This window comes from Callorhinus ursinus, unplaced genomic scaffold, assembly GCF_003265705.2.
Source record: "Callorhinus ursinus isolate GAN/ISIS: 27379988/994484 unplaced genomic scaffold, GSC_fseal_2.0 scaffold42, whole genome shotgun sequence".
Taxonomy (NCBI): Eukaryota; Metazoa; Chordata; class Mammalia; order Carnivora; family Otariidae; genus Callorhinus; species Callorhinus ursinus.
In genome coordinates, this window is record NW_027397104.1 from 1,626,530 (window position 1) to 1,641,734 (window position 15,205).

The 15,205-nt window shown below is 42.7% G+C and overlaps 1 protein-coding gene across 6 annotated transcripts in view; it reads right to left on the minus strand.

Moving 5' to 3' along the window:
- Window positions 1-15,205, minus strand: part of RUSC2 (RUN and SH3 domain containing 2) — a 71,385-nt gene that overhangs the window by 15,233 nt on the left and 40,947 nt on the right. The window contains exon 1 of one of the 6 annotated variants that reach the window (XM_025853021.2): window positions 7,232-7,725. The exons of 3 other annotated variants lie outside the window; for them this stretch is intronic. The gene's annotated coding sequence lies outside the window, so the exon portion shown is untranslated. Of the gene's footprint in view, window positions 1-5,030; window positions 5,054-7,231; window positions 7,726-15,205 lie in introns of those variants that run through there. 2 more of the 6 variants (XM_073881378.1, XM_073881379.1) reach the window with 2 other exon arrangements.

The following is a 15,205-nucleotide window of genomic DNA, read 5'->3' on the forward strand; positions in this document are numbered from 1 at the left end:
ATTCAGTTTTAAAAATTCTTTTATAAATTAAATTACATCAAAATTAAAAAGCAAGTGTTTATCCTCTCCCTTCCCTTTTCTTTCTGAGAGGAAGACTTCTTTGTTGGACTCCAACCCTTTGGGAATTGACTGGGGATAATGAGTCGATATAGAGAAAGGTAGAAACCAGAGAGGCTAAACCGAGCTGCAAGGTTTGAGTTCTAGAAGAAAACATGGGAATAAACATTTGTTATCTTGGATTGGGTGATGGTTTCTTAGATATGACACCAAAAGCACAAGTGACAAGGGAGAAAATAGAGAAGGTGGACTTCATAAAAATTAAAAACCTTTGTGCCTCAAAGGATACCATCAAGAAAAGACAACCCACAAAATGGGAAAAAATATTTGCAAAGAGATTACTGATCAAAATATATGAACTCTTAGAACTTGGGGCGCCTGGGTGGCTCAGTTGTTAAGCGGCTGCCTTCGGCTCAGGTCATGATCCCAGCGTCCTGGGATCGAGCCCCACATCGGGCTCCCTGCTCGGAGGGAAGCCTGCTTCTCCCTCTCCCACTCCCCCTGCTTGTGTTCCCTCTCTTGCTGTGTCTCTCTCTCTGTCAAATAAATAAATAAAATCTTAAAAAAAAAAAGAACTCTTAACAACTCAACGATAAAAAGACATATAACTCAATTAAAAACTGGGCAAAGAACTTGAATAGACATTTCTCAGAGAAAACTTACAAATGGCCAATAAACACATGAAAAGATGCTCAACATCATTAGTCATTACAGAAATGAAAACCACATTGAGATACCACTTCATCCCCACCATGATGCCTAAGATAAAAGACAGACAGTAACAAATGTTGGTGAGGATGTGGAGATACTAGAACTCTCAACCTTGCCGGAGGCATGGTAAAATGGTGGAGCCATCTTGGAAAACCAGTCTGACAGTTCCTTAAAATGTTAAACATACAGTTACCATATCACCCAGCAATTCTACTCCTAGGTATGTACCCAAGAGAAATGGAAACACATGTTCACACAAAAGTTTGTATATTAATATTCATAGCAGCATTCAAAGTAGCCAAAAAAAGTTGGAGCAAGCCACTGTCCATTAACAGATGAATGGATAAACATAATGTGATAGATGGGCACCTGGCTAGTTCAGTTGCTAGAGCATGTGATTCTTGATCTCAGGGTCTAAAGTTCAAGCCCCACACTGGGTGCAGAGCTTACTTTATTTTTTAAATTTGGTTTCTCTTTTTTCTTTTCTTTTTTTAAGATTCTATTTTTAAGTAATCTCTTCACCCAAAGTGGGGCTTGAACCAACAACCCTGAGATCCAGAGTTGCGCGCTCCACCAACTAAGCCAGCCAGGTGCGCCAGTGTAGATAGATAGGTGATAGACAGATAAATAAATAGTTAGATAGACAGCTAAAGCTGCAACAAAAAAACTGATGTTAAGAAAATAATTTGATATATCATGCAACAGAATATTATTTAGCAATAAAAGGAATCAAGTAGTGATCCATGCTACAATATGAATCAACCTCAAAAAGGTAAGTGAAAGAAGCCAGTCATAAAAGGCTTCTTTGTATGATGTTGTATGATTCCATTTATATGAAATGTCCAGAATAGGCAAATCCACAGAAACAGAAAATAGATTAGTGGTTGCCAGGGACTGGGGGACAGGGGAATGGGGAGTGACTTCTAATGGGTAATGGAGGTTCTTTCTGGGGTGATGAAAATGTTCTGAAATCAGACAGTGGTGATAATTATGAAAGTCTGAGTAAAACCAAAACTACAGATTTTTGTGGTACGTGAATTATATCTTAACAAAGCTGTTATTTAAAGCCTTTTTTAAAATAGAAAAAAAAGATTAAGATTTATGAGAAGAGGAAAGGAGAGGTGAGGAAGGGAATGGGTATTGAGTGGTGGAGGGGATTGGGCATTTTCAGAGATAAGCTGAGAAGGAAAAAAAGAGAGAAAGCTGCCTTAAAGTATGGGATACTGTTGAGAGAAATAAAGAGGATTTTTAGGAAGTTTAGCTATGGAGTACATGAGATAATTTTCCCTTCACTCCGCCCCATCTCTTCTCTTCCTTCACCAAGAAAACTTGGGTTCAAATAAAAATGCCACAAGGGTAACAGAAAGTTGGAAACAACCTCAAATTCCAGTAATAACAATCAATAAAAAAGTACAGAGCAGAGTATCATTAAAATAATGTGTTAATATGATTGCTGACTTGGGAAAATGTTCACAAAATATTAAGTAAAACTGCAGATTACAAACAGCATATAGAGTATGACACCATTTTTGTAAATAAATATATGTTTTTATGTGTCTTAGTCTGTTCAGGTTGCTATGACCAAACATCTCAGACTACGTGTCTTGTAAACAGCAGAAATTTATTTCTCATAGTTCCAGAGGCTGGGAAGTCCAAGATCAAGGTGCCAGAATGGCTGCGTTCTGCCCTCTTCCTTGTTCAGAGCTGGCACCTTCTGGCTGTGTCCTCACATTGTGTAAGGGACAAGGGATCTCTCTGGAGCCTGTTTTGTAAGAGCACTAACGCCATTCATGAGGGCTTTGTCTTCATTAGCTAACCGCCTCCCAAGGCCCTACCTCTTACTACCACTGCTTTTGGGGGTTAGGATTCAACATATGAATTTTGGGGGACAGAAATAGTCAGACCATAGCAATATGCATGAAAGAAAATTTGAAGGCATATACAATAAAATATTAATAGTGCTTATCTCTGTTGAGTGATTTTGGGTTATTTTTAATTTTACTCTTTCTGTTTCATCTGTATTTTTAAATTTTTACTTAAAATTCAATTCATTAACATACAGTGTATTATTAGTTTCAGAGGTAGAGTTCAGTGATTCATCAGTTGCATATAACACCCAGGGCTCATTACATCATGTGCCCTCCTTAATGCCCATCATCCAATCACCCTATCCCTCTACCCACCTCCCCTCCAGCAACCCTAGTCATCTATATTTTCTAATTTGTATATAATATCTATTATGTACATAATTTAAACAGTTTTGTTTTCTCTCTCTCTCTTTCTTTTAGAGATGGGGGGCAGAGGGACAGGGAAAGAGAGAGAGAGAATCTTAAACAGGTTCCACACCCAGCATGGAGGCTGACACAGGGCTTGATCTCACAACCCTGAGATCATGACCTGAGCTGAAGTCAAGAGTCAGACGCTTAACCGACCAAGACACCCAGGTGCCCCATTTTGTTTTCTTTAAACAACACAGATACTGTGGGTTCAGGGCTTGGAGAGGGCAGCTTCCCCTTACATATAGTACTAGGTTTCTGCAAAGTCCAGGCTATCATCTGAGCCCTGGACTAAAAGGAGCATAGAAAACTGTCTTGTACACATAGCAGTAATTTTAGGAGTACCTATGGGCTACATCCATCACTGGATCTTCTGTGAATACCATCGCCCCCCTCCTTAAAGCACCATTTTCAAGTAGCATTCACAAATAAAATATACACACATAAGAACTTATGATTCGATCCACAAAACTATTACGGAGTCACACATGCTTTGAAATGGAAAAGCATAATGACACAGAATCTAGAAGGCTGATCCTCTAAATCAGGGATAAAGAATAAATGGATACAGAAGATGATGAAGAAACCTTGGCTGGAGGGTACAGACAGTTATATTATAATGTTGTTTATGTATCTGTCCCTCAGACTAGAGTTCATTCCCTGAGGTCAGAAACTGGGATATAGTCAACTCTGTGTCCCTAGAACCTATACATAGTGCTTGGAACATGGTAAGTACCCCGTTATTTGTGGACTTCTACTTTACCCATTTAAAGACTTGACTTGTTTGTCTTTTTATTATTGAGTTGTAGGAGTTTTTAAATTTCCTTTGTCAGACATGTCTTGAGAATATTTTCTTTCAGCCTGTGGCTTGCGCATTTGTTTTCTTAATGGTGCTTTTCAATTAATGGAAGTTTTTAATTATATAAAATCGTATTTATCTGTTTTTTTTTCTTTTATGGTTAAAACTTTGTGTCCTATCTAAAATATCTTTGCTTATCCCAAGATCATAAAGAAAATTTTCCTTTTTTTCCTGAAAGCTGTATAATTTTAGCTTTTACATTTAGGTTGTGTTGAATCCTATTTTAACTGTAAAGCACAATCCCTTGTGGATTCATTTTATATTTTTGTATCTTAGAGAAGGTCTTATTCCTCCCTGATCTCCACACAACCAAGGGAAATGCCTGCCAATAGTTCCTTCACAGACAACTCTAGCTCAGCTAACTAAGGTGAAGTTCTGCAGACATCCTATGAGATTTTGTACTCATGCCTCTGCTCCGCCCCCCGACAAAACTTGCACATTTTTGGGCCCCTGGGTGGCTCAGTTGGTTAAGCGACTGCCTTCAGCTCAGGTCATGATCCTGGAGTCCCAGGATCAAGTCCCGCATCGGGCTCCCTGCTCAGCAGGGAGTCTGCTTCTCCCTCTGACCCTCCCCCCTCTCATGCGCTCTCTGTCTCTCATTCTCTCTCTCAAATAAATAAAATCTTAAAAAAAAAAAAACTTGCACATTTTTTGCAAAGCATTTTTTCTAAATATATGTCATCTCACTGATCCTCACAACAACTCACCAAAGTAGGCAGCGCCACTTTCATTTTAAAAAACAAGGAAATTGGGCGCCTGGGTGGCTCAGTCGTTAAGCATCTGCCTTCGGCTCAGGTCATGATCCCAGGGTCCTGGGATTGAGTCCCACATCAGGCTCCCTGCTCAGCAGGAAGCCTGCTTCTCCCTCTCCCACTCCCCCTGCTTGTGTTCCTGCTCTCGCTGTCTCTCTCTGTCCAATAAATAAATAAAATCTTTTAAAAAAATAAATAAATAAAAATAAAAAACAAGGAAATCAACGAGAAAAACAAAAGGACTTGTCCAAGATCACTCAGTGAATAAATGACAGATTAAGACAGGACTCAGGAATCTTAACTTTTGATCAGTTAAGAATGTAATGAGAGTATACTGTACATGTGACTTTATTTCAAACACCACAGAGCACATACCTCTTAGACTTCTTTCTTGGGAGTGACTTGTTCTACAATAGTACAAGTTTAATACTGTGGCCCATGAGCTCTAATAAAATAGGAGAGAAAACAATGGGGTCGAAGAGCTCATTCCAGACTCTGGAATGAGTACCCTGATTAAATGGAGAGACATGGGAGATGAAGATGGGGAAGGAATAGAGAATCCAGAATAGGAAGAAAGTGGAAGAAAGCTCTCAGAAGATGGGTCCTCTAGCTATGATTACTAGGTAGATAAGTGGTGGGTTCAGCCAGCATCAAGTTAGGAAGTCTAGCTCTCTAGAACCAGGGTGAGCTTTCCATGAGAGCCCTTTTCCTGGCCCCCATCCCAAATGGGTGTCTCCTGGCCTATCATAACAATACTATTTATTAGTGATCATTCACTGAGCTTTTACATGCCAGGTGATTTACATTTATCATCTCTACTTCCACTATAACTTTTTTTAAGATTTATTTATTTATTTTAGAGCGAGAGAGTGGGGGGGGGGCAGAGGGAGAGAGAGAATCTCAAGCAGACTCTCCGCTGAGCATAGAACCCAATGTGGGGCTCAATGACCCTGAAATCACAACCTGAGCAGAAATCAAGAGTCAGATGCTTAGCTAACTGAGCCACCCAGATACCCCACCACTATAATCTGTAAAAGTAGGCATAATCATTTCCATTTTACACATGAGAAAACAAGCATAGCAAGAGTAAGTAGTTTGCCCACAATTACACAGCTGAGATAGGACACAAACTCAGGTCTGCCCAATTCTGCCCAGTTCTTAATTTTTTCCACTACAACTGCCTCCCAAAGAAAATGAACCGGGCCACACCCTCTTCCTAAAGTCCCGGCATTTACCCTGCTACAGGGCAACTGCTTCCTACCTTTCCTGTATAGGCCCCCACTCTAGCCTTCACTTACATAATTTGTATTTACCCACTTCTCTATTCTCTGAACCTATCGTCCCTTTCATATTACCACCCCAGGAATATGAGTGTTATTAAACACTCTTCAATCCACCTCCTGTCGCAGCTCCGGGCCCTCATCCCCCTGCCCCATTCATAGTCCCCAAGGCCCCTTTCCCTGTTCTGTAGTCCACATTCCTGGATGCTTCCTGGGAACTAACAACCTCCCACAACTTCCCAGTGTATTCCCCAATCACATATTTGCACAATGTGGAACCACTGACTCCTATTAGCATGTTTTTGAATCATCCACCAAGGTGGTCAATGGAAATGGGAATTTAAGGAACTCTATCTGCTCAGCAATAGGGTAACTCTGGGCAGGAAAATGTTCTACACTCCAGAAGAAAGGTTTCCCCTGTTTTCGGTCATCAGCATCTCTCTGCCAGTCATCGAATGCCTTCCCTCTTTTTTTGGCCTTCTGAAGGAGGACTGAGAAGATGGTGGTACTCAGCTGCTAATCTCTAACAACCTGACCTTGACCTGAGGTCCCACGAGGAGCATCAGTAGGACGGATAACCTTTTTCCTGTCTGGAACCTCTCTGGGGCAGGACTGAAGGGAGGAGAGGAAGACGGTGCATTTGGGACGTGCTTATGCTCAGGTCCCTTCCTGTTAGGAACCTAGGTCTGTATCAGGAGACTGATTATAACAAGTCAGGTGCCCTCAGCATTACAATGACCACCTCCCCACGCTCCCCCAATAGACTTTGGAGCCTCTTGATCAACATTCTTTCTTATTCCATCCTTACTGAGAGCCTAGTGGCTCCCATGGCACCAGAAGATATGGTATGTGTGTCTATGGGTATGTATGTTTGTGTATGGAGGAAAAAGAATGGGCTGGATGCTTCCCAGCCCCTCCTCTTGAAAGCTGCTTGAATCCCTGCATTTTCTCCATCATAAACTTGTAATAGCTTTAGGAGTGTCTCCTCCCATTAAGCCTTTGTTCCTAGATCTGACCCCCTCCACCCTGGCCCACACTATAGCAGCCTCATTAGAAACGCCCAGAAAGGAAGGAGGGGATCTTCTGCTTCTTGACAAGACAGCATTAGCCCAAGCCTCTGCACCACAGCCCAAATACATGCAAGGACGAGCCTGGCTAATGTTTGCTCTCATGCTTGCACTCTCTCTCTCTCTTTCGGAAAGACAAAGCCAACCCTCAGAAGCCGGGGCCCAAATGTGCTGCTCGGTTATCCTAGCGGCTCTGCCCTGCCCCTCCCCCAGCTCCGCTGAGCCATACCTCTGTTAGGAGCCTTGAGCTGTACCCGGAGGCTTCTGTTCTTTTTGCACTCCAACCAAGCTCTACCTTGACAGTTCCAGCCGAGGCACTGTTCCACGGGACCACACAGGGGGAACGGAACCGATTTCCTAAGATCTGATTTCTGCTAATACAATGGCATCGTTGCTAATGCAGGGAGGCTGCGCAATCGCAGCGCCCGTATGCTCGCCGCCGCCCGCCGCCGGTGCCGGTGCTGGGGCTGCGGTGACGTTGCTGCTACGGGAAGGGGGAAGGGAGAGGAGCAGGCATGCCCACAGTACAGCCGCTCAGCCTCCCTCCCTGCCAGGCCCTGGGGGCCCCTTAGCCTGGGGAAGGGGGAGGGGAGAGAAAGGAGTCAGTGCTGGAGACTGAGAACTCTCAAGGCGGCAAAGAAAACCGGGGAGAGAGCTGGGCCTAGCTTCTCCCGGGTCCTCAGGAGTCTCAGGGAAAAAGTCTGGGCAGAGGCTTAGAGCTTCCTTCCTTCCCTTTAGGCCCCTCCTTTTAGGTCTTAGCCAGAAACCTCTCCCTCCTCTCTTCAACCCACTCTGAATGACTCCTTGTTTTCCAGCTTTTTCCTTTCACTAAGATTCCAGACTAGCCTCAGGGTGGAGCAGCCAGCCTGGGAGGGGGTTCCTGAAACCTTGAAGGGAGGCTGCAAGGACCAGTCATCATTCTACCAGCAGGCCGAGTCCTTGTGGATCCCAGCGGGACTCAGCACTAGGCTTTGAGGGTGTGCCTCTTCCGAGAAAAGGGAGACTGGGCCATAGGCAGGCTTCGGTGGTAGTGAGCCTTAGGACCAGGCTGCCTACAGGCCCCTTCCGAATACAGGGTCTGATTCATTCCCTGGATTTCAGGGGGCCTGTTAGTGTGGCCGGAATAGAACCTTCTCCTTTCCCCTACATTAGCTTTTGGACAAGTGCTAAGTGGGGTCCAGCTGGGCCTGTGACAAGGCAGAATCCATTTGGCCAGGCTGAGGGGCCAGGAAGCTCCTTTTCCTAGGGAAAGGGAGTGGTCTCCCCTCAGCCAGAGAAAAATCTCAGTTTTACCCGTAGCCCTGCAGAGTCCTTCACCTCCTCCAAGCTCCCCCTTCCTCAGGCTCTGGGCCAGTTCTGTGGGGATCAGCGAACAGTGGAGAAGCCACAGCCAGAGCCAGCTGGAGAGCCAGCAGCAACACTGTCTGCTTCATGCCACTGCTCCCCGCGGCCGCCCTGGAACGCAGAGACAGTCGCAAGCTGGGCTTGGCCCCCCAAGTACTAGCCCGGTCTAGGTCTCCTCCCAGTGTTGACCAGTATCTGTATTCCACAGCCAAGCCCTTGGATTTCAGGTTCCTAGAAAGAAGCCAGGGGTCCACTGGCCAGGACCACAGCAGCCACCACTCAGGATCCAGAAGAGATGTAGTTTCTTTCCCTTATTTCTTCTTCTATTCCCTATGAGACCCATGAGGCCATCGATGATACACTGGGATGTACAGAGCTGCAGAGAGAACAAAAGCGGGTAAAGACCCCAAAACCTACCTCCAGCCTTGATCTGTTTGAGGGTCCATGGCACCTTGAGCCTGTAAAGCAGGAAACAGCGAGGAAGAAAAGGAGGGAGTCTGCTTCCTAAAACGGACCGTTAGTGATCCTCACAAGGAGGTTGAAAGCAGCAGACATGGTGTCACTGTACAAGCATACCTCCTTTTATTGAACTTCATTTTACTATGTTTTCGACACTACATTTTTTTTTTAAACAAATTGAAGGTTTGTGGCAACACTGTGCAGAGCAAGTCTCTGGGTGCCATTTTTCAAACAGCATTTACTCATTTTGTGTCTCTGTGTCATATTTTAGTAATTCTCACAATATTTCAAACTTTTTCATTACTATTATATTTGTTATGGTGACTTGTGATCAGTGATCCTTGATGTAACTATTGTTAATTGTTTTGGGGCGCCATGAATCATACCCATATAAGATAGCAAACTTCATAAATGCTGTATGTGTTCTGACTGCTCTACTCACTGGCTGCTCACCTCTCTCCTTCCCTGTGAGCCCCCCTCTTCCTTGAGACACAACAATATTGAAATTAGGCCAATTAATAACCCTAAAATGGCCTCACAGTGTTCAAATGAAAGGAAGAGTTGAACATCTCTCACTTTAAATTAAAAGCTAGAAATGATTAAGCTAGTGAGAAAGGTGTTTTGAAAGCTGAGATAGGCCAAAAGCTAGGCCTCTGTGTCAAATGCTTATCTAAGTTGTAAATGCAAAAGAAAGTTCTGGAAGGAAATTAAAAGTGCTACTCTGCTAACCACATGAATCATAAGAAAGCACAACGGCCTTACTGCTGATATGGATAGTTTCAGTGGTGGATAGAAGATCAAACCAGCCACAACATTGCCTTAAGCCAAAGCCTCATCCAGAGCAAGAACCTAACTCTCTTCGATTCTGTGAGGGCTGAGAGAGGTGAGGAAGCTACAGAAGAAAGTTGGAAGCTAGCAGGGGTTGCTTCATGACGTTTAAGGAACGAAGCCGTCTCCATAACAAAACTGCAAGGTGAAGCAGCAGGTGCTGATGTAGAAGCTGCAGCAAGTTCTCCAGAAGATCCAGCTAAGATCATTCATGAAGGTGGCTCCACTAAACAACGGATTTTCAATGAAGACGAAACAACCTTCTATTGGAAGAAGATGCCTTCTAGGACCTTCAGAGCTAGAGAGAAGTCAATGCCTGGCTTCAAACTTCAAAGGACAGGTTGACTCTCTTGCTCGGGGCTAATGCAGCTGGTGACTAAGTTGGAAGTGTTCATACACTATTCTGAAAATCCTAGGCCCTTAAGAATTCTGCTAAATCTACTCTGCCTGGGCTCTGTAAATGGAACAAAGCCTGGATGACAGCACATCTGTTTACAACATGGTTTGCTGAACATTTAAGCCCACTCTTGAGACCTCCTGCTCAGAAAAAAAGATTCCTTTTGAGAAATATTACCGCTCACTGACAAGGCACATGGTCACCCAAGAGCTCTGATGGAGATGTACAATGACATGAATGCTGTTTTCAAGCCTGCTAACAAAACATCCACCCTGCAGCCCATGGATTGAGGAGTCATTTCAATTTTCAAGTCTTATTGTTTAAGAAATACATTTCGTCAGGCTACAGCTGCCACGGATGGTGATTCCTTTGACGGATCTGGGCAAAGTTAATTGAAAATCTTCTGGAAAGGATTCACCATTCCTGATGCCATTAAGAACATTCGTAATTTATGGGAAGAGGTCAAATATCAACATTAACAGGAGATTGGAAGAAGCTGATTCCAACCCTAATGGATGACTTTGAGGGGTTCAAGACTTCAGTGAAGGAATTAAGTGCAGATGTGATGGAAACAGCAAGGGAACTAGAATTAGAAGTGGAGCCTAAAGATGCGTCTGAACTGCTATCATCTCTGGATAAAATTTTAATGGATGAGCAAAGAAAGTGGTTTCTTGAGATGGAATCTGCTCCTGGTGAAGATGCCATGGAGACTGCTGAAATGACAACAAAGAATTTAGAAATTACATAAACTTAGTTAATAAAGCAGCTGCAAAATTTGAGAGAATTGACTCCAATTTCAAAAGAAGTTCTACTGTGGGTAAAATGCTATCAGACAGCATCAAATGCTACCGAGAAATTGATTGTGAAAGGAAGAGTCAATCGATGCGGTAAACTTCACTGTTGTCTTATTATTTATTTATTTAATTTATTCTTAAAAAGATTTTATTTATTTGAGAGACAGAGTGAGAAACAGCATGAGAGGGGAGAGGGTCAGAGGGAGAAGCAGGCTCCCCTCTGAGCCGGGAGCCCAAAGTGAGACTCGATCCCAAGACTCCGGGATCACGACCCGAGCCGAAGGCAGTCACCCAACCAACTGAGCCACCCAGGTGCCCCTATTTTTAATTTTTTTTAAAGATTTTATTTATTTGAGAGAAAGCGAGAGCACATGCATGAGTACAAGTGGGGGAGGGGGCAAAGGAACAAGCAGATTTCCTGCCTGCCAACTGGGGAGCCCAATGTGGGGCTCCATCCCAGGACCCTGAGATCACGACCTGAGCTGAAGTCAGATGCTTAACTAACCGAGCCACCCAGATGCCACTTTTGTTATCTTATTTTAAGAACTTGCCCCAGCCACCCCAACCTTCAGCACCCACCACCCTGATCAGTCAGCAGCCATCACCATCGAGGGCAAGACACTCTACCAGCAAAAAGATTACAACTCATTGAAAGCTCAGATGATGGCTAGCATTTTTAGCAATAAAGTATTTTTTAATTAAGGTATGTACATTTTTTGAAGGTATGTACATTTTTAAAGACATAATGCTATTGCACACTTAACAGACTATAGTATAGTATAAACATAACTTTTATATGTACTGGGAAACAAAAATATTCATTTGACTTGCTTTTTTGCAATATTCATTTTATTGCGGTGATCTGGAACAGAATCTGCAATATCTCTGAGGTGTAGTTGTACTTCCCTACCCCCTAATAGAGACCTCAAAGTAGGTTGGATAAGCAGCTTTAGGTTAGGATAAAGTCATTCTCCATGACCAAATGCTTGGAGTTCTAGCTCCTTACTGTAAGATTTCTAGGCCCAGGGTCTTGTTCCTGAAATTTCTGTGAGGCTAAGCCATGCATCACACTGGAGAGCCACCAGTTAGGAAATGTTTCTAGTTGCCTGCAGAAGGTGGCAGCTTTCAAATTTTTAGTGCTCAGCTTCCTTCACCACATCATCACCTACTTTCTACCCACTACTGCTGAAGATCTTTAGTGCTTTTGATGAAAGGTCAAATTATTTTCTGACTAGCAACAAAATACAAATATTGTCATATTATAAACCTCAACTGTCTCCTAATTAGTATTCTCACCTGCAATTTACCTTCCACTACTGCCAGATTCATCTCCTTAAAGTACCATCTTTCTTCAATATGTCACTCCTCTTGCCCCTTTTAATGGTTTCCCATTACCCAGAGAATCAAATTCAAACTCATTTTGGCTTTCAAGGTCTTCCATCTCGGCTATCTATCTACTCTCTCTCTACACAACCCTCCTTCCCACACCCTATCATGTAGTCCTTCAAACCTGTTTCAAATCTCATTTCCACTCTGCTGCCCTTGTTCATATTCTCCTACCTGTTACACTTGGCTCTACTCAGAATTATCCAAAATCTACAAGGCTCAGATCAACTCCTCCATCAAGTCTTCACTGATCACCCCTGAGCCAGAAAAGATCTCTCTGTCTTCTGAACCTGTGGCTGCAGGTTGTTGGTTTTACAGACAAGAAAAGAATCCCACAAAAACCAGTAGATCGATATGGGATTGCTAATTTCTTACATTGACAAATAGCATCATTAAAAAAAAATAATAAAACTTTACATCAACTATAATCATTGCATAAGAGAAAGCATATCATCATTATTTTTCTCATTTCATTGTATACTGATGCAAACTTCATCAAAAAGTAGCATCAATCCATAATTTTTTTTTAATGTTTTATTTATTTATTCATGAGAGTCAGAGAGAGAGAGAGAGAGAGAGAGGCAGAGGGAGAAGCAGGCTCCCCGCAGAGCAGGGAGCCTGATGCGGGACTCGATCCCAGGACTCTGGGATCATGACCTGAGCCGAAGGCAGACGCTTAACCATCTGAGCCACCCAGGCGCCCCATAATTTTGATTAAGTAAACATTTGCCCTTTGATATGTTTTTTTTTTAAAGATTTTTTATTCATTTGAGACACAGAGATACAGAGAGAGAGAGAGCATGAGCAGGGAGAGAGGCAGAGGGAGAGGGAGAAGCAGGCTCCCCGCCGAGCCAGGAGCCCGATGTGGGGCTCGATCCCAGGACCCCGGGATCACGACCTGAGCCGAAGGCAGACGCCCAACCATCTGAGCCACCCAGGTGCCCCTGCCCTTTGATATGTTTAATGTTCTTTTTTCATATCTACCTTAATGTCTCTTTTAACTGCCAAGTCCAAGTTAAATTCATCTTTGCCCAATACCCAGTGTGTAAGACAGAGTCATTTTTATTTTGTGTTTCCCACAAAACCTAGCACAGTGGTTGGCAGATACAGGGTGGTTAGCCAAAGTCCTGCTGAACAAGAGTAGTATAAAAAGAAATGTGCCTTGAGTGTAAATGAGAGTGAGTGGTAGACAGATCTGACTCAAAAGGCTTAGAAGAGAAGACCCCTGCTGTTCACGTGGTGGGGGGGGAAGGTCTATTGAAAGCTTAAAAAAAAAAAGGAATAACTTCATAACCTTGAGTTAGGCAATATATTCTTAGGCACAATACCAAAAGTACAAGTGACAAAAGAAAACATAAAGTGGACTTTGTAAGAATTTAAAGCTTTAAAAAAAATATTTTATTTATTTATTTGACAGAGGGAGAGAGACATCAAGAGAGGGAACACAAGCAGGGGCAGAGGGAGAGGGAGAAGCAGGCTTCCCGCTGAGCAGGGAGCCTGACATGGGGCTCGATCCCAGGACGCTGGGATCATGACCTGAGCGGAAGGCTGACGCTTAATGACTGAGCCACCCAGGCGTCCCAGAATTTAAAGTTTTGTGCTTCAAAGGACACAATCAAGATAGTGAAAAGACAACCCACAGGATAAGAGAAAATACTTGCAAATCATATTTCTGATAAGGGTTTTCTATCCAGAATATATAAAGAACTCTTACAACTCAATAATAAAAAGACTTATAACTCAATTAAAAAATGGGCAAAGGATTTGAATAGATATTTTTCCAAAGAAGACATACAAATGGTCAATAAACACATTAAAAGAATCCCAACATCATTTGTTACTAGGGAAGTGCAAGCCACAGCTAAAATGAGACACCACTCCACTCTTCTAGAATGGCTAAAACCTAAAAGACAGACAATAACAAGTGTTGACGATGTACAGAAATCAGAACCCTCATACATCACTGAGAGGGTTGTAAAATGCTGTAATCGCTTTGGAACAGTCTGGAAGTCCCTTAAAAAGTTAAATATACAGTTACCATATGACCCAGAAATTCTACTCCTAGGTATATACCCAAAAGAAATGAAAACATATGTTCACACAGAAGCTTGTATATGAACGTTCACAGCATTATTCATGACAGCCAAAAGGTGGGAACAACCCAAGTGTCTTTCAATAGATGGATGGATAAATAAAATGTGGTATGTTCATAAAATGGAATATTATTCAACAAAAAAAGGAATGAAGTACTAAAACACATTACAACATAGATGAACCTTGAAAACATGCCAAGTGAAAGAAGCCAAATACAAAAGGTCACATATGGTTTGACTTCATTTATATGAAATGTCCAAAATGTCCAGATTAGGCAAATCTATGGAGACAAAAAGTAGGTTAGGGGTTGCCAGGGACCTGGGAAAGGGGGAAATAGAGAGTGAATGTTAACAGGTATGGGATTTCTTTGTGGGATGATGCAAATGTTCTAAAATTAGATTGTGGTGATGGCTGCTCAACTCTGTGAATATGCTAAAAACAACTAAATTGTATATTTTAACTGATGAAACGTGGTACATCCATTCTCTCTCAATAAAACTACTAAAGAGCAGCAGCGGCAGCCCAGTGAAAATTGTTGCTCAGCTCCACAGAGACAGAAGTCTTCGAAGGCTGTGTAACTGGGTGAGGATGGTGGCATTTCAGGTGTGCAGAAAGCAGAGGCATTTCTGGTATCGCTGGCATGTCAACCCAAGGACCTCAGACAATTCCCTCTTTCTTTTCTTTTCTTTTTTTTCCAAACACAAAAGTTCTTAGAAGAATAGACTGTGTTAATTTTACTTTCTCCTTAACCATTTCTTAACCACCAGAAGTCACTTGGACTGTCTGAATTTGTTTAATTTTGAACTTAAATTACTTAAATTCTCTGATATTTAGCCATTTTCTCCTATTGAAACCCTCTTCTCCCTTTGGTTTCTATAACACCAACCTCCCAGTACCTCTT